The sequence below is a fragment of the Phyllobates terribilis genome, unplaced genomic scaffold (genome assembly GCF_046119375.1).
Source record: "Phyllobates terribilis strain yellow unplaced genomic scaffold, ASM4611937v1 Scaffold_2__4_contigs__length_985480577, whole genome shotgun sequence".
In the NCBI taxonomy this organism is placed as follows: domain Eukaryota; kingdom Metazoa; phylum Chordata; class Amphibia; order Anura; family Dendrobatidae; genus Phyllobates; species Phyllobates terribilis.
The window spans coordinates 954,732,705-954,750,153 of NW_027362762.1; positions in this window are offsets into that span (position 1 = coordinate 954,732,705).

Here is a 17,449-nt window from a genome sequence, read left to right on the forward strand (position 1 = left end):
CACACTATAGAGCTCTGTACTGTAACAGTGGTCACACTATAGAGCTCTATCCTGTAAGAGTGGTCACACTGTGGATTCTTTACTGTAAGAGCGGTCACACTATGTAGTTCTGTACTGTAAGAGCGGTCTCACTATAGAGCTCTGTACTGTAAGAGCGGACACACTATAGAGCTCTGTACTGTAAGAGCGGACACACTATAGAGCTCTGTACTGTAAGAGTGGTCACACTATAGAGCTCTGTACTGTAAGAGCGGTCACACTATAGAGCTCTGTACTGTAAGAGCGGACACACTATAGAGCTCTGTACTGTAAGAGCGGTCACACTGTGGAGCTCTGTACTGTAAGAGCCGTCACACTATAGAGCTCTGTGCTGTAAGAGCGGTCACACTATAGAGCTCTGTACTGTAAGAGCGGTCACACTATAGAGCTCTGTACTGTAAGAGCGGTCTCATTATAGAGCTCTGTACTGTAAGAGCGGACACACTATAGAGCTCTGTACTGTAAGAGCGGTCACACTATGGAGCTCTGTGCTGTAAGAGCGGTCACACTATAGAGCTCTGTGCTGTAAGAGCGGTCACATTATGGAGCTCTGTACTGTAAGAGCGGTCACACTATGGAGCTCTGTACTGTAAGAGCGGTCACACTATAGAGCTCTGTACTGTAAGAGCGGTCTCACTATAGAGCTCTGTACTGTAAGAGCGGTCTCACTATAGAGCTCTGTACTGTAAGAGCGGTCACACTATGGAGCTCTGTGCTGTAAGAGCGGTCACACTATAGAGCTCTGTACTGTAAGAGCGGTCACACTATAGAGCTCTGTACTGTAAGAGCGGTCTCACTATAGAGCTCTGTACTGTAAGAGCGGTCTCACTATAGAGCTCTGTACTGTAAGAGCGGTCACACTATGGAGCTCTGTGCTGTAAGAGCGGTCACACTATAGAGCTCTGTGCTGTAAGAGCGGTCACACTATAGAGCTCTGTACTGTAAGAGCGGTCACACTATAGAGCTCTGTACTGTAAGAGCGGTCTCACTATAGAGCTCTGTGCTGTAAGAGCGGTCACACTATGGAGCTCCGTACTGTAAGAGCGGTAACACTATGTAGTTCTGTACTGTAAGAGCGGTCACACTATGGAGCTCTGTGCTGTAAGAGCGGTCACACTATAGAGCTCTGTACTGTAAGAGCGGTGTCACTATAGAGCGCTGTGCTGTAAGAGCGGTCTCACTATAGAGCTCTGTACTGTAAGAGCGGTCACACTATAGAGCTCTGTGCTGTAAGAGCGGTCACACTATGGAGCTCTGTACTGTAAGAGTGGTCACACTATGGAGCTCTGTACTGTAAGAGCGGTCACACTGTGGAGCTCTGTACTGTAAGAGCGGTCACACTATAGAGCTCTGTACTGTAACAGTGGTCACACTATGGAGCTCTGTACTGTAAGAGCGGTCACACTGTGGATTCTCTACTGTAAGAGCGGTCACACTATGGAGCTCTGTACTGTAAGAGCGGTCACACTATAGAGCTCTGTACTGTAAGAGCGGTCACACTATAGAGCTCTGTACTGTAAGAGCGGTCACACTATGGAGCTCTGTACTGTAAGAGCGGTCACACTATAGAGCTCTGTACTGTTACAGTGGTCACACTATAGAGCTCTATACTGTAAGAGGGTTCACACTGTGGATTGTTTACTGTAAGAGCGGTAACACTATGTAGTTCTGTACTGTAAGAGCGGTCACACTATGGAGCTCTGTACTGTAAGAGCGGTCACACTGTGGATTCTCTACTGTAAGAGCGGTCACACTATGGAGCTCTGTACTGTAAGAGCGGTCACACTATGGAGCTCTGTGCTGTAAGAGCGGTCACACTATAGAGCTCTGTACTGTAAGAGCGGTCTCACTATAGAGCGCTGTACTGTAAGAGCGGTCTCACTATATAGCTCTGTACTGTAAGAGCGGTCACACTATAGAGCTCTGTGCTGTAAGATCGTTCACACTATGGAGCTCTGTACTGTAAGAGCAGTCACACTATGGAGCTCTGTACTGTAAGAGTGGTCACACTATAGAGCTCTGTACTGTAACAGTTGTCACACTATAGAGCTCTATACTGTAAGAGTGGTCACACTGTGGATTCTTTACTGTAAGAGCGGTCACACTATGTAGTTCTGTACTGTAAGAGCGGTCACACTATGGAGCTCTGTACTGTAAGAGCGGTCACACTGTGGATTCTCTACTGTAAGAGCGGTCACACTATGGAGCTCTGTACTGTAAGAGCGGTCACACTATGGAGCTCTGTACTGTAAGAGCGGTCACACTATAGAGCTCTGTAGTGTAAGAACAGTCACACTATAGAGCTCTGCACTGTAAGAGCGGTCTCACTATAGAGCTCTGTACTGTAAGAGCGGTCTCACTATAGAGCTCTGTACTGTAAGAGCGGACACACTATAGAGCTCTGTACTGTAAGAGCGGTCACACTATAGAGCTCTGCACTGTAAGAGCGGTCTCACTATAGAGCTCTGTACTGTAAGAGCGGTCACACTATAGAGCTCTGTACTGTAAGAGCGGTCATACTATAGACCTCTGTACTGTAAGAACGGTCTCACTATAGAGCTCTGTACTGTAAGAGCGGTCTCACTATAGAGCTCTGTACTGTAAGAGCGGTCTCACTATAGAGCTCTGTACTGTAAGAGCGGTCACACTATAGAGCTCTGTACTGTAAGAGCTGTCACACTATAGAGCTCTGTACTGTAAGAGCGGACACACTATAGAGCTCTGTACTGTAAGAGCGGTCACACTATAGAGCTCTGTGCTTTAAGAGCGGTCACACTATAGAGCTCTGTACTGTAAGAGCGGTCACACTATAGAGCTCTGTACTGTAAGAGCGGTCACACTATAGAGCTCTGTACTGTAAGAGCGGTCTCACTATAGAGCTCTGTACTGTAAGAGCGGTCACACTATGGAGCTCTGTGCTGTAAGAGCGGTCACACTATAGAGCTCTGTACTGTAAGAGCGGTCACACTATAGAGCTCTGTGTAACGGGTCCGGGAGGCGGAACCTCTGAGCTACTATACAAGGGGGCGGCCCTTGTAAGGGAGCGGGTGGCAGTCTCTGGATGAACGGACAGGGAGATACGGCAAGTGATCAGGGCAGTCTCTGGGTGAACGGACAGGGAGATACGGCAAGTGATCAGGGCAGTCTCTGGGTGAACGGACAGGGAGATACGGCAAGTGATCAGGGCAGTCTCTGGGTAAGGGGTAGGTACGACCTGTGATGGCAGAGCCTCCGGGTAGGCTAGCAGGCAGATGGTAGATGGGTGCTCCCAGGTGAGCAGGCGAGAGTCTCTGGAATAGCAGGTGGTCACGGCACGTGACGGCGGAACCTCCGGGCTGGCAGGCAGGCAGGTAACGGAGAAGCGCTCCCAGGTGAGCGGGCAAGAGTCTCTGGAATAGCTGGTGGTCACCGCAAGTGACAACGGGACCTCCGGGCTGGCAAGCAGGCAGGTAACGGAGATGCGCTCCCAGGTGAGCGGGCAAGAGTCTCTGAGATAGCTGGTGGTCACAGCACGTGACAACGGAGCCTCAGACTGGCAGACAGGTAGCAAGTATTCAGGCAGGAATCAGGCAGGTAACTGGCAGGTAACTGGCAGGTAACTGGCAGGTAACTGGCAACGGGACCTGAGGGCTGAAGCACAGGTGAGAAACAGGTGCAAACAACATTGCTCGGGCACCTCCATTTTGGAGGAGGTGCCTTATATATGATGAAGTCCTCCGGCCATTGGCCGGGGACTCTTTAGGGCGGCGCGCGCGGCCCCTTTAAGAGGAGGGAAGCGCGCGCGCGCGCGCCCTAAGCACAGGGGCCGGGAAGGAGCGCGCGCTGAGAGCAGAGCAGGAGGAGGACGCCGGGACGGAGCGCGCGCTGACAGCAGAGCAGGAGGAGGACGCCGGGACGTAGCGCGCGCTGACAGCAGAGCGGGGAGAGGACGCCGGGACGGAGCGCGCGCTGACAGCAGAGCGGTGAGGGGAGCAGCGTCCCTGCCTAGCAGAGGGCAGGGACGCCAGCGCTACACTCTGTACTGTAAGAGCGGTCTCACTATAGAGCTCTGTACTATAAGAGCGGTCTCACTATAGAGCTCTGTACTGTAAGAGCGGTCACACTATAGAGCTCTGTGCTGTAAGAGCGGTCACACTATGGAGCTCCGTACTGTAAGAGCGGTCACACTATAGAGCTCTGTACTGTAAGAGCTGTCACACTATAGAGCTCTGTACTGTAAGAGCGGTCACACTATAGAGCTCTGTACTGTAACAGTGGTAACACTATAGAGTTCTATACTGTAAGAGCGGTCACACTGTGGATTCTTTACTGTAAGAGCGGTCACACTATGTAGATCTGTACTGTAAGAGCGGTCACACTATAGAGCTCTGTACTGTAAGAGCGGTCACACTATGGAGCTCTGTGCTGTAAGAGCGGTCACACTATAGAGCTCTGTACTGTAAGAGGGTTCACACTGTGGATTGTTTACTGTAAGAGCGGTAACACTATGTAGTTCTGTACTGTAAGAGCGGTCACACTATGGAGGTCTGTACTGTAAGAGCGGTCACACTGTGGATTCTCTACTGTAAGAGCGGTCACACTATGGAGCTCTGTACTGTAAGAGCGGTCACACTATGGAGCTCTGTGCTGTAAGAGCGGTCACACTATAGAGCTCTGTACTGTAAGAGCGGTCTCACTATAGAGCGCTGTACTGTAAGAGCGGTCTCACTATAGAGTTCTGTACTGTAAGAGCGGTCACACTAAAGAGCTCTGTGCTGTAAGAGCGGTCACACTATGGAGCTCTGTACTGTAAGAGCGGTCACACTATGGAGCTCTGTACTGTAAGAGTGGTCACACTATAGAGCTCTGTACTGTAACAGTGGTCACACTATAGAGCTCTATCCTGTAAGAGTGGTCACACTGTGGATTCTTTACTGTAAGAGCGGTCACACTATGTAGTTCTGTACTGTAAGAGCGGTCACACTATGGATCTCTGTACTGTAAGAGCGGTCACACTGTGGATTCTCTACTGTAAGAGCGGTCACACTCTGGAGCTCTGTACTGTAAGAGCGGTCACACTATGGAGCTCTGTACTGTAAGAGCGCTCACACTATAGAGCTCTGTAGTGTAAGAACAGTCACACTATAGAGCTCTGCACTGTAAGAGCGGTCTCACTATAGAGCTCTGTACTGTAAGAGCGGTCTCACTATAGAGCTCTGTACTGTAAGAGCGGACACACTATAGAGCTCTGTACTGTAAGAGCGGTAATACTATAGAGCTCTGTACTGTAAGAGTGGTCACACTATAGAGCTCTGTACTGTAAGAGCGGTCACACTATAGAGCTCTGTACTGTAAGAGCGGACACACTATAGAGCTCTGTACTGTAAGAGCGGTCACACTGTGGAGCTCTGTACTGTAAGAGCCGTCACACTATAGAGCTCTGTGCTGTAAGAGCGGTCACACTATAGAGCTCTGTACTGTAAGAGGGGTCACACTACAGAGCTCTGTACTGTAAGAGCGGTCTCACTATAGAGCTCTGTACTGTAAGAGCGGTCACACTATAGAGCTCTGTACTGTAAGAGCGGACACACTATAGAGCTCTGTACTGTAAGAGCGGTCACACTATGGAGCTCTGTGCTGTAAGAGCGGTCACACTATAGAGCTCTGTGCTGTAAGAGCGGTCACACTATGGAGCTCTGTACTGTAAGAACGGTCACACTATGGAGCTCTGTACTGTATGAGCGGTCACACTATAGAGCTCTGTACTGTAAGAGCGGTCTCACTATAGAGCTCTGTGCTGTAAGAGCGGTCTCACTATAGAGCTCTGTACTGTAAGAGCGGTCACACTATGGAGCTCTGTGCTGTAAGAGCGGTCACACTATAGAGCTCTGTACTGTAAGAGCGGTCACACTATAGAGCTCTGTACTGTAAGAGCGGTCTCACTATAGAGCTCTGTACTGTAAGAGCGGTCTCACTATAGAGCTCTGTACTGTAAGAGCGGTCACGCTATAGAGCTCTGTGCTGTAAGAGCGGTCACACTATGGAGCTCCGTACTGTAAGAGCGGTCACACTATAGAGCTCTGCACTGTAAGAGCTGTCACACTATAGAGCTCTGTACTGTAAGAGCGGTCACACTATAGAGCTCTGTACTGTAACAGTGGTAACACTATAGAGCTCTATACTGTAAGAGCGGTCACACTGTGGATTCTTTACTGTAAGAGCGGTCACACTATGTAGTTCTGTACTGTAAGAGCGGTCACACTATAGAGCTCTGTACTGTAAGAGCGGTCACACTATGGAGCTCTGTGCTGTAAGAGCGGTCACACTGTGGATTCTCTACTGTAAGAGCGATCATACTGTGGAGCTCTGTACTGTAAGAGCGGTCACGCTGTGGATTCTCTACTGTAAGAGCGGGCACACTGTGGAGCTCTGTACTGTAAGAGCGGTCACACTATAGAGCTCTGTACTGTAAGAGCGGTCACACTATAGAGCTCTGTACTGTAAGAGCGGTCACACTATGGAGCTCTGTACTGTAAGAGCGGTCACACTGTGGATTCTCTACTGTAAGAGCGGTCACACTATAGAGCTCTGTACTGTAAGAGCGGTCACACTATAGAGCTCTGTACTGTAAGAGCGGTCACACTATAGAGCTCTGTACTGTAAGAGCGGTCACACTATAGAGCTCTGTACTGTAAGAGCGGTCACACTGTGAAGCTCTGTACTGTAAGAGCGGTCACACTATGGAGCTGTGTACTGTAAGAGCGGTCACACTATGGAGCTGTGTACTGTAAGAGCGGTCACACTGTGGAGCTCTGTATAGTAAGAGCGGTCACAATATGGAGCTCTGTACTGTAAGAGCGGTCACACTGTGGAGCTCTGAACTGTAAGAGCGGTCACACTATAGAGCTCTGTGCTGTAAGAGCGGTCACACTATAGAGCTCTGTACTGTAAGAGCGGTCACATTATAGAGCTCTGTACTGTAAGAGCGGTCACACTATAGAGCTCTGTACTGTAACAGTGGTAACACTATAGAGCTCTATACTGTAAGAGCGGTCACACTGTGGATTCTTTACTGTAAGAGCGGTCACACTATGTAGTTCTGTACTGTAAGAGCGGTCACACTACAGAGCTCTGTACTGTAAGAGCGGTCACACTATGGAGCTCTGTGCTGTAAGAGCGGTCACACTGTGGATTCTCTACTGTAAGAGCGATCATACTGTGGAGCTCTGTACTGTAAGAGCGGTCACGCTGTGGATTCTCTACTGTAAGAGCGGGCACACTGTGGAGCTCTGTACTGTAAGAGCGGTCACACTATAGAGCTCTGTACTGTAAGAGCGGTCACACTATAGAGCTCTGTACTGTAAGAGCGGTCACACTATGGAGCTCTGTACTGTAAGAGCGGTCACACTGTGGATTCTCTACTGTAAGAGCGGTCACACTATAGAGCTCTGTACTGTAAGAGCGGTCACACTATAGAACTCTGTACTGTAAGAGCGGTCACACTATAGAGCTCTGTACTGTAAGAGCGTTCACACTATAGAGCTCTGTACTGTAAGAGCGGTCACACTGTGAAGCTCTGTACTGTAAGAGCGGTCACACTATGGAGCTGTGTACTGTAAGAGCGGTCACACTATGGAGCTGTGTACTGTAAGAGCGGTCACACTGTGGAGCTCTGTATAGTAAGAGCGGTCACAATATGGAGCTCTGTACTGTAAGAGCGGTCACACTGTGGAGCTCTGAACTGTAAGAGCGGTCACACTATAGAGCTCTGTACTGTAAGAGCGGTCACACTATAGAGCTCTGTACTGTAAGAGCGGTCACACTATAGAGCTCTGTACTGTAAGAGCAGTCACACTATAGAGCTCTGTACTGTAAGAGCGGTCACACTAAAGAGCTCTGTTCTGTAAGAGCGGTCACACTATAGAGCTCTGTACTGTAAGAGCGGTCACACTAAAGAGCTCTGTTCTGTAAGAGCGGTCACACTGTGGAGCTCTGTACTGTAAGAGCGGTCACACTAAAGAGCTCTGTTCTGTAAGAGCGGTCACACTGTGGAGCTCTGTACTGTAAGAGCGGTCACACTAAAGAGCTCTGTTCTGTAAGAGCGGTCACACTATAGAGCTCTGTACTGTAAGAGCGGTCACACTATAGAGCTCTGTACTGTAAAAGCGGTCACACTATGGAGCTCTGTACTGTAAGAGCGGTCACACTATGGAGCTCTGTACTGTAAGAGCGGTCACACTGTGGATTCTCTACTGTAAGAGCGGTCACACTATAGAGCTCTGTACTGTAAGAGCGTTCACACTATAGAGCTCTGTACTGTAAGAGCGGTCACACTGTGAAGCTCTGTACTGTAAGAGCTGTCACACTATGGAGCTGTGTACTGTAAGAGCGGTCACACTATGGAGCTGTGTACTGTAAGAGCGGTCACACTGTGGAGCTCTGTATAGTAAGAGCGGTCACACTATGGAGCTCTGTACTGTAAGAGCGGTCACACTGTGGAGCTCTGAACTGTAAGAGCGGTCACACTATAGAGCTCTGTACTGTAAGAGCGGTCACACTATAGAGCTCTGTACTGTAAGAGCGGTCACACTATAGAGCTCTGTGCTGTAAGAGCGGTCACACTATAGAGCTCTGTACTGTAAGAGCGGTCACACTATAGAGCTCTGTACTGTAAGAGCAGTCACACTATAGAGCTCTGTACTGTAAGAGCGGTCACACTAAAGAGCTCTGTTCTGTAAGAGCGGTCACACTATAGAGCTCTGTACTGTAAGAGCGGTCACACTAAAGAGCTCTGTTCTGTAAGAGCGGTCACACTGTGGAGCTCTGTACTGTAAGAGCGGTCACACTAAAGAGCTCTGTTCTGTAAGAGCGGTCACACTGTGGAGCTCTGTACTCTAAGAGCGGTCACACTAAAGAGCTCTGTTCTGTAAGAGCGGTCACACTATAGAGCTCTGTACTGTAAGAGCGGTCACACTATAGAGCTCTGTACTGTAAAAGCGGTCACACTATGGAGCTCTGTACTGTAAGAGCGGTCACACTATAGAGCTCTGTACTGTAAGAGCGGTCACACTGTGGATTCTCTACTGTAAGAGCGGTCACACTATGGAGCTCTGTACTGTAAGAGCAGTCACACTGTGGATTCTCTACTGTAAGTGGGGTCACACTATGGAGCTCTGTACTGTAAGAGCAGTCACACTGAGGATTCTCTACTGTAAGAATGGTCACACTATAGAGCTCTGTACTGTAAGAATGGTCACACTATAGAGCTCTGTACTGTAAGAGCGGTCACACTATAGAGCTCTGTACTGTAAGAGCAGTGACACTATGGATTCTCTACTGTAAAAGCGGTCACACTATGGATTCTCTATTGTAAGATCGGTCATTCTATGGATTCTCTACTTAAAGAGCGGTTACACTGAATTCTATTGCAACAATTTTCATATGCTTCTTTGTAAATACTTTTATGCCCAAAAATGACACAAGTATTCTCGGAGTGATACCTTTATTGGCTAACCAGAAAAAAAATTATATATGCAAGTTTTCAGAGTGCAGAGGCTCCTTCTTCAGGCAATATTACAAATGAATTGATAAGACAAGGGGCACAACATTTAAGAGATGTTACAGCAAGACATTTGTTCAAGAGGTGTAAGGGGTGATGCCTCCTAATGATAAGTCAAAGATCAAATTTAAGGTTTTTATTTGCAAATGGCAAGTCTGTGGGAATATTTAATTATCTGGACACCATCTAGTGGATGTGTGAATTGACTCCATGTAGTGAGTCATAAATCCATGTGTTAGATTGAGTCCTGTTGTCAAGGAATTGAACATTCTTATCAATTTGAATTCCTAAATTTTTCTCTCTGTCATCCTTGAAATTACCTTTTAGAATTAAAACTTTCAGATCTGTCATACAGTATCCCGCTATAATAATAAATAATAATAATAATATTCCCAGAACTGCCACTTCTCTCCTACAAACAGCCCCCTAACTAAAGGAATCTCCTTGTCAGAAGTGTCCTCTCATCACCATCAGTGACGGGCACATTCCCATGTAAAAACAAAAAATGCAAAACTTGTACCCACATATTACCATGAAATCCAGCCTGCATACCAAACACACATCAGGACTACAAAATCATGGATGTCTTTTCACGTACATCCTCCAATGTGGTGTACATGATACAATGTATAAGGTGCCCGTAAGGAGTTTATATTGGAGAAACAATGCAAAAACAGCAAACGAGAAAGAATTTACACAAACACTCGATTAAGAATGAACTGGACATGCCTGTGGGAAAACATTTCTCTGCCCCAGACACTGTATGACAGATCTAAAAGTTTTAATACTAAAAGGTCATTTCAAGGATGACACAGAGAGAAAAAATTGGGAATTCAAATTGATAAGAATGTTCAATTCCTTGACAACAGGACTCAATCTAATACCTGGATTTATGACTCACTACATGGACACAATTCACACCTCCACCAGATGGTCTACAGATAATTAAACATTCCCACAGACTTGCCATTTGCAACTAAAAACCCTAAATTTGATCCTTGACTTATCATTAGGAGGCATCACCCCTTACACCTCTTGAACCAATGTCTTGCTGTAACATCTCTTAAATGTTGTGCCTTGTGTCTTATCAATTCATTTGTAATATCGCCTGAAGAAGGAGCCTCTGCGCTCCGAAAGTTTGCATATATATATTTTTTTCTAGTTAGCCAATAAAGGTATCACTCCGAGAATACTTGTGTCATTTTTGGGCATAAAAGTATTTACATTGATTTTTGTGGCTAGCACGGTACCACAATATAACTTTGTATTGCACATCGGATGTTTCTTTGAAAGTCAAGGTTACATTAGATTTCATTGATATCGGAAGTTATTGTTGGAATGATAACCTTTCTAGATTATTTTGTAGCTCTATGTAAGTTTTGGCTTTTGAGTGTTTACGGTGGTATGGGTTTGGGCTTTTGAATTCTTTGTACAATGCAAGTGACATTATGTTATACTCCAGTCGCATCCAAAGCTGAGCTTAAATCTCTCCTGTCATCTGAAGAAATACTTTTTTAGTGTTACTTTATGTGCTTTTATTTATTGCCACTTTCTCTTTTTTTTTTTTTGCCAAAAATGTCTTGAATGATTAGAGAGTAACACAGACTCAGCTCTGCTACATCTGCGGGCTTGTGTCAACTTTTTCTTGGTTAAACTTTCTCCGTTTCGTGGAATTTTTCTTAGAACTTCTGGGGATCACTTCGGGCAATAAATTGTCAGTCATAGCATGGAGAGCGCTGCAATCTGGAATAGATGATAACAGAGAACAATAGACTGAATACAACTTCATAGGAAATAGAGGAGATGAAAAATAAGATTCATGTAACAAAACAAAAAACTAACTACAAATCTGCACAGAAGATGCTGTGCTCTGTAACCTCTGGTTTGTACTGTAATAATCAGTATTCACTGCTAGGGGGCAGCAGTGTCACGTGTATAGATATGGACTTTTTGCACATTTTTCTCATGAACAGTGTGAGGTTGTGTCAGGCGGTGTCTGGGTATTACACATGTGAGTGTTACCTGCCGTGTACGGATGGAGATGGGTAATGTACAGAAGTTAGCAAATATATACAGCGCTCAGCATAAATGAGTACACCCCCTTTAACAAGTAAGATTTTAATCAATATCTCACTGAGCACAAAAACAATTTCCAAAATTTTGACAAGACTGAGTTTCATAAAATATTTCTTTGACCCATAACGTAACAGTAAGATCAATGATACAACTTTCACTACAAAATCTTCAGTTTTACTCTAATTAATTGATGCAAAAATGAGTACACCCCACATGAAAAACTCCTATATCTAGTATTTTGTGTGACCTCCATGTAAGGATGGCACCGAGTCTTCTAGACATGGAAAGAACAAATTGGCGACATATTGCAAAATCCATCTTTTTTTCCATTCTTCAGAACGAGTTCTTCTAGAGCCTGGATGCCGGATGGAGAGTGGCGATAACTTGTCTCTTCACAATCCCCCATAGGTGTCCGGTTGGGTCAGATCAGGAGACACTTGGCCACGGAGTCAATGTCACCGTAGTCTTCTTCAGAAATGCAGCACATGTGAGTTTTGGATCATTGTGATGTTGCAAAAGTGCACGTCTACCAAGAGCACGGAGTGATGGCGGCATCATCTCTGTCACTATAGAGCAGCACATCTGTGAATCCACTATCTCATCAATGACATGTAGCCCCCGACACCAGCAGCTCATGTACCCCCCAACACTAGCAGCACTTATGTGTCCTACATAAGGACACGACCACCACCAGGACTCACTGGAGGCACCAGGCATTTAGAAAAATGAATTTAGATCTTAGCTCAACCTCAGCTCCATTTATATGGGGCTCTGCTGAGCACCGTTCTCGGGATTGATGGGGGTCTCAGCGAACTGCAGTGATCATGAAATTATCCATAATCCTGTCTATAGAGGATAACTTGCATTCTTGATACAAAACAATTAATTTATTTTGGTCTCATCTAAGGTCTGAATTGATATTGGCGCTCATGGGTGAATTGTGGTGTCTGGTTTAAGGTATGAATTTGAGATCTGGTCTATGGTCTGATTTAATAGTATAGTCCAATTTAGGAATTGAAACTATTTTGAGGTGGCCTGAGGTCTAGTTACGCACCTGCTCCAGATCGAGTGCCCTCTGCCCCATCGCTCCTCTTCCTCAGCCAGTGCAATCTCTTCTCAGCAGCAACTCAATGCGCTGATGTGACGTTATGTCGCAATCAGTTCCTCTCACTACGTCGCCATCAGTCCCTCTCACTACGTCACCACCAGTCCCTTTCACTATGTCACCTTCATTCCCTCTCACTACGTCACCATCAGACCTTCACAATACGTCACCATCAGTCCCTCTCACTACGTCGCCATCAGTCCCTCTCACTACGTCACCATCAGTTCCTCTCACTACGTCGCCATCAGTCCCTCTCACTACGTCACCATCAGTTCCTCTCACTACGTCGCCATCAGTCCCTCTCACTACGTCACCATCAGTCCCTCTCACTACGTCACCATCAGTCCCTCTCACTACGTCACCATCAGTCCCTCTCACTACGTCGCCATCAGTTCCTCTCACTACGTCGCCATCAGTCCCTCTCACTACGTCGCCATCAGTTCCTCTCACTACGTCACCATCAGTCCCTCTCACTACGTCACCATCAGTCCCTCTCACTACGTCGCCATCAGTCCCTCTCACTACGTGACCATCAGTCACTCTCACTACGTCACTATCACTCCCTCTCACTACATCACCATCAGTCCCTCTCACTACGTCGCCATCAGTCCCTCTCACTATGTCACCATCACTCCCTCTCACTACGTCACCATCAGTTCCTCTCACTACGTCGCCATCAGTCCCTCTCACTACGTCACCATCAGTCCCTCTCACTACATCACTATCACTCCCTCTCACTACATCACCATCAGTCCTTCTCACTACGTCGCTATCAGTCCCTCTCACTACGTCACCATCACTCCCTCTCACTACGTCACCATCACTCCCTCTCACTACGTCGCCATCAGTTCCTCTCACTACGTCGCCATCAGTCCCTCTCACTATGTCACCATCAGTCTCTCTCACTACAACACCATCAGTCCCTCTCACTACGTCGCCATCAGTCCCTCTCACTACGTCGCCATCAGTCCCTCTCACTACGACATCATCAGTTCCTCTCACTACGTCGCCATCAGTTCCTCTCACTACGTCGCCATCAGTCCCTCTCACTATGTCGCCATCAGTCCCTCTCAGTACGTCGCCATTAGTTCCTCTCACTACGTCACCATCAGTTCCTCTCACTACGTCACCATCAGTTCCTCTCACTACGCCGCCATCAGTCCCTCTCACTACATCACCATCAGTCCCTCTCACTACGTCGCCATCAGTCCCTCTCACTACATCACCCATCACCATCAGTCCCTCTCACTACGTCGCCATCAGTCCCTCTCACTACGTCACCATCACTCCCTCTCATTAAGTCACCATCAGTTCCTCTCACTAAGTCGCCATCAGTTCCTCTCACTACGTCGCCATCAGTCCCTCTCACTACGTCACCATCACTCCCTCTCACTACGTCACCATCAGTTCCTCTCACTACGTCGCCATCAGTCCCTCTCACTACGTCACCACCAGTCCCTTTCACTATGTCACCTTCATTCCCTCTCACTACGTCACCATCAGTCCCTCTCACTACGTCACTATCACTCCCTCTCACTACATCACCATCAGTCCCTCTCACTACGTCGCCATCAGTCCCTCTCACTATGTCACCATCAGTTCCTCTCACTACGTCGCCATCAGTCCCTCTCACTAAGTCGCCATCAGTCCCTCTCACTACGTCACCATCAGTCCCTATCACTACGTCCCCATCAGTCCCTCTCACTACGTCGCCATTAGTTCCTCTCACTACGTCGCCATCAGTCCCTCTCACTACGTCACCATCAGTCCCTCTCACTACGTCACTATCACTCCCTCTCACTACATCACCATCAGTCCCTCTCACTACGTCGCCATCAGTCCCTCTCACTATGTCACCATCACTGCCTCTCACTACGTCACCATCAGCTCCTCTCACTACGTCGCCATCAGTCCCTCTCACTACGTCACCATCAGTCCCTCTCACTACATCACTATCACTCCCTCTCACAACATCACCATCAGTCCCTCTCACTACGTCGCTATCAGTCCCTCTCACTACGTCACCATCACTCCCTCTCACTACGTCACCATCGCTCCCTCTCACTACGTCGCCATCAGTTCCTCTCACTACGCCGCCATCAGTCCCTCTCACTACGTCACCATCAGTCTCTCTCACTACAACACCATCAGTCCCTCTCACTACGTCGCCATCAGTCCCTCTCACTACGTCACCATCAGTCCCTCTCACTACATCACCATAAGTCCCTCTCACTACGTCGCCATCAGTCCCTCTCACTACGTTGCCATCAGTCCCTCTCACTACGACACCATCAGTTCCTCTCACTACGTCGCCATCAGTTCCTCTCACTACGTCACCATCAGTCCCTCTCACTACGTCGCCATCAGTCCCTCTCAGTACGTCGCCATTAGTTCCTCTCACTACGTCACCATCAGTTCTCTCACTACGTCACCATCAGTTCCTCTCACTACGCCGCCATCAGTCCCTCTCACTACATCACCATCAGTCCCTCTCACTACGTCGCCATCAGTCCCTCTCACTACATCACCCATCACCATCAGTCCCTCTCACTACGTCGCCATCAGTCCCTCTCACTACGTCACCATCACTCCCTCTCACTAAGTCACCATCAGTTCCTCTCACTAAGTCGCCATCAGTTCCTCTCACTACGTCGCCATCAGTCCCTCTCACTACGTCACCATCACTCCCTCTCACTACGTCACCATCAATTCCTCTCACTACGTCGCCATCAGTCCCTCTCACTACGTCACTATCACTCCCTCTCACTACGTCACCATCAGTTCTTCTCACTACGTCGCCATCAGTCCCTCTCACTCCGTCACCATCAGTCCCTCTCACTACGTCGCCATCAGTCCCTCTCACTACGTCACCATCAGTCCCTTTCACTACGTCACCATCAGTCCCTCTCACTACGTCACCACCAGTCCCTTTCACCATGTCACCTTCATTCCCTCTCACTACGTCACCATCAGTTCCTCTCACTACGTCACCATCAGTCCCTCTCACTACGTCGCCATCAGTCCCTCTCACTACGTCGCCATCAGTCCCTCTCACTACGTCACCATCAGTCCCTCTCACTACATCACTATCACTCCCTCTCACTACATCACCATCAGTCCCTCTCACTACGTCGCCATCAGTCCCTCTCACTACGTCACCATCAGTCCCTCTCACTACATCACTATCACTCCCTCTCACAACATCACCATCAGTCCCTCTCACTACGTCGCTATCAGTCCCTCTCACTACGTCACCATCACTCCCTCTCACTACGTCACCATCGCTCCCTCTCACTACGTCGCCATCAGTTCCTCTCACTACGTCGCCATCAGTCCCTCTCACTACGTCACCATCAGTCTCTCTCACTACAACACCATCAGTTCCTCTCACTACGTCGCCATCAGTTCCTCTCACTACGTCACCATCAGTCCCTCTCAGTACGTCGCCATTAGTTCCTCTCACTACGTCACCATCAGTTCTCTCACTACGTCACCATCAGTTCCTCTCACTACGCCGCCATCAGTCCCTCTCACTACATCACCATCAGTCCCTCTCACTACGTCGCCATCAGTCCCTCTCACTACATCACCCATCACCATCAGTCCCTCTCACTACGTCGCCATCAGTCCCTCTCACTACGTCACCATCACTCCCTCTCACTAAGTCACCATCAGTTCCTCTCACTAAGTCGCCATCAGTTCCTCTCACTACGTCGCCATCAGTCCCTCTCACTACGTCACCATCACTCCCTCTCACTACGTCACCATCAGTTCCTCTCACTACGTCGCCATCAGTCCCTCTCACTACGTCACTATCACTCCCTCTCACTACGTCACCATCAGTTCTTCTCACTACGTCGCCATCAGTCCCTCTCACTCCGTCACCATCAGTCCCTCTCACTACGTCGCCATCAGTCCCTCTCACTACGTCACCATCTGTCCCTTTCACTACGTCACCATCAGTCCCTCTCACTACGTCACCACCAGTCCCTTTCACCATGTCACCTTCATTCCCTCTCACTACGTCACCATCAGTTCCTCTCACTACGTCACCATCAGTCCCTCTCACTACGTCGCCATCAGTCCCTCTCACTACGTCGCCATCAGTCCCTCTCACTACGTCACCATCAGTCCCTCTCACTACATCACTATCACTCCCTCTCACTACATCACCATCAGTCCCTCTCACTACGTCGCCATCAGTCCCTCTCACTACGTCACCATCACTCCCTCTCACCACGTCACCATCACTCCCTCTCACTACGTCGCCATCAGTCCCTCTCACTACGTCGCCATCAGTCTCTCTCACTACGTCACCATCAGTCTCTCTCACTACAACACCATCAGTCCCTCTCACTACGTCGCCATCAGTCCCTCTCACTACGTCACCATCAGTCCCTCTCACTACATCACCATCAGTCCCTCTCACTACGTCGCCATCAGTCCCTTTCACTACGTCACCATCAGTTCCTCTCACTACGTCACCATCAGTTCCTCTCACTACGTCGCCATCAGTCCCTCTCACTACGTCGCCATCAGTCCCTCTCAGTACGTCGCCATTAGTTCCTCTCACAACGTCACCATCAGTTCCTCTCACTACGTCACCATCAGTTCCTCTCACTACGCCGCCATCAGTCCCTCTCACTACATCACCATCAGTCCCTCTCACTACGTCGCCATCAGTCCCTCTC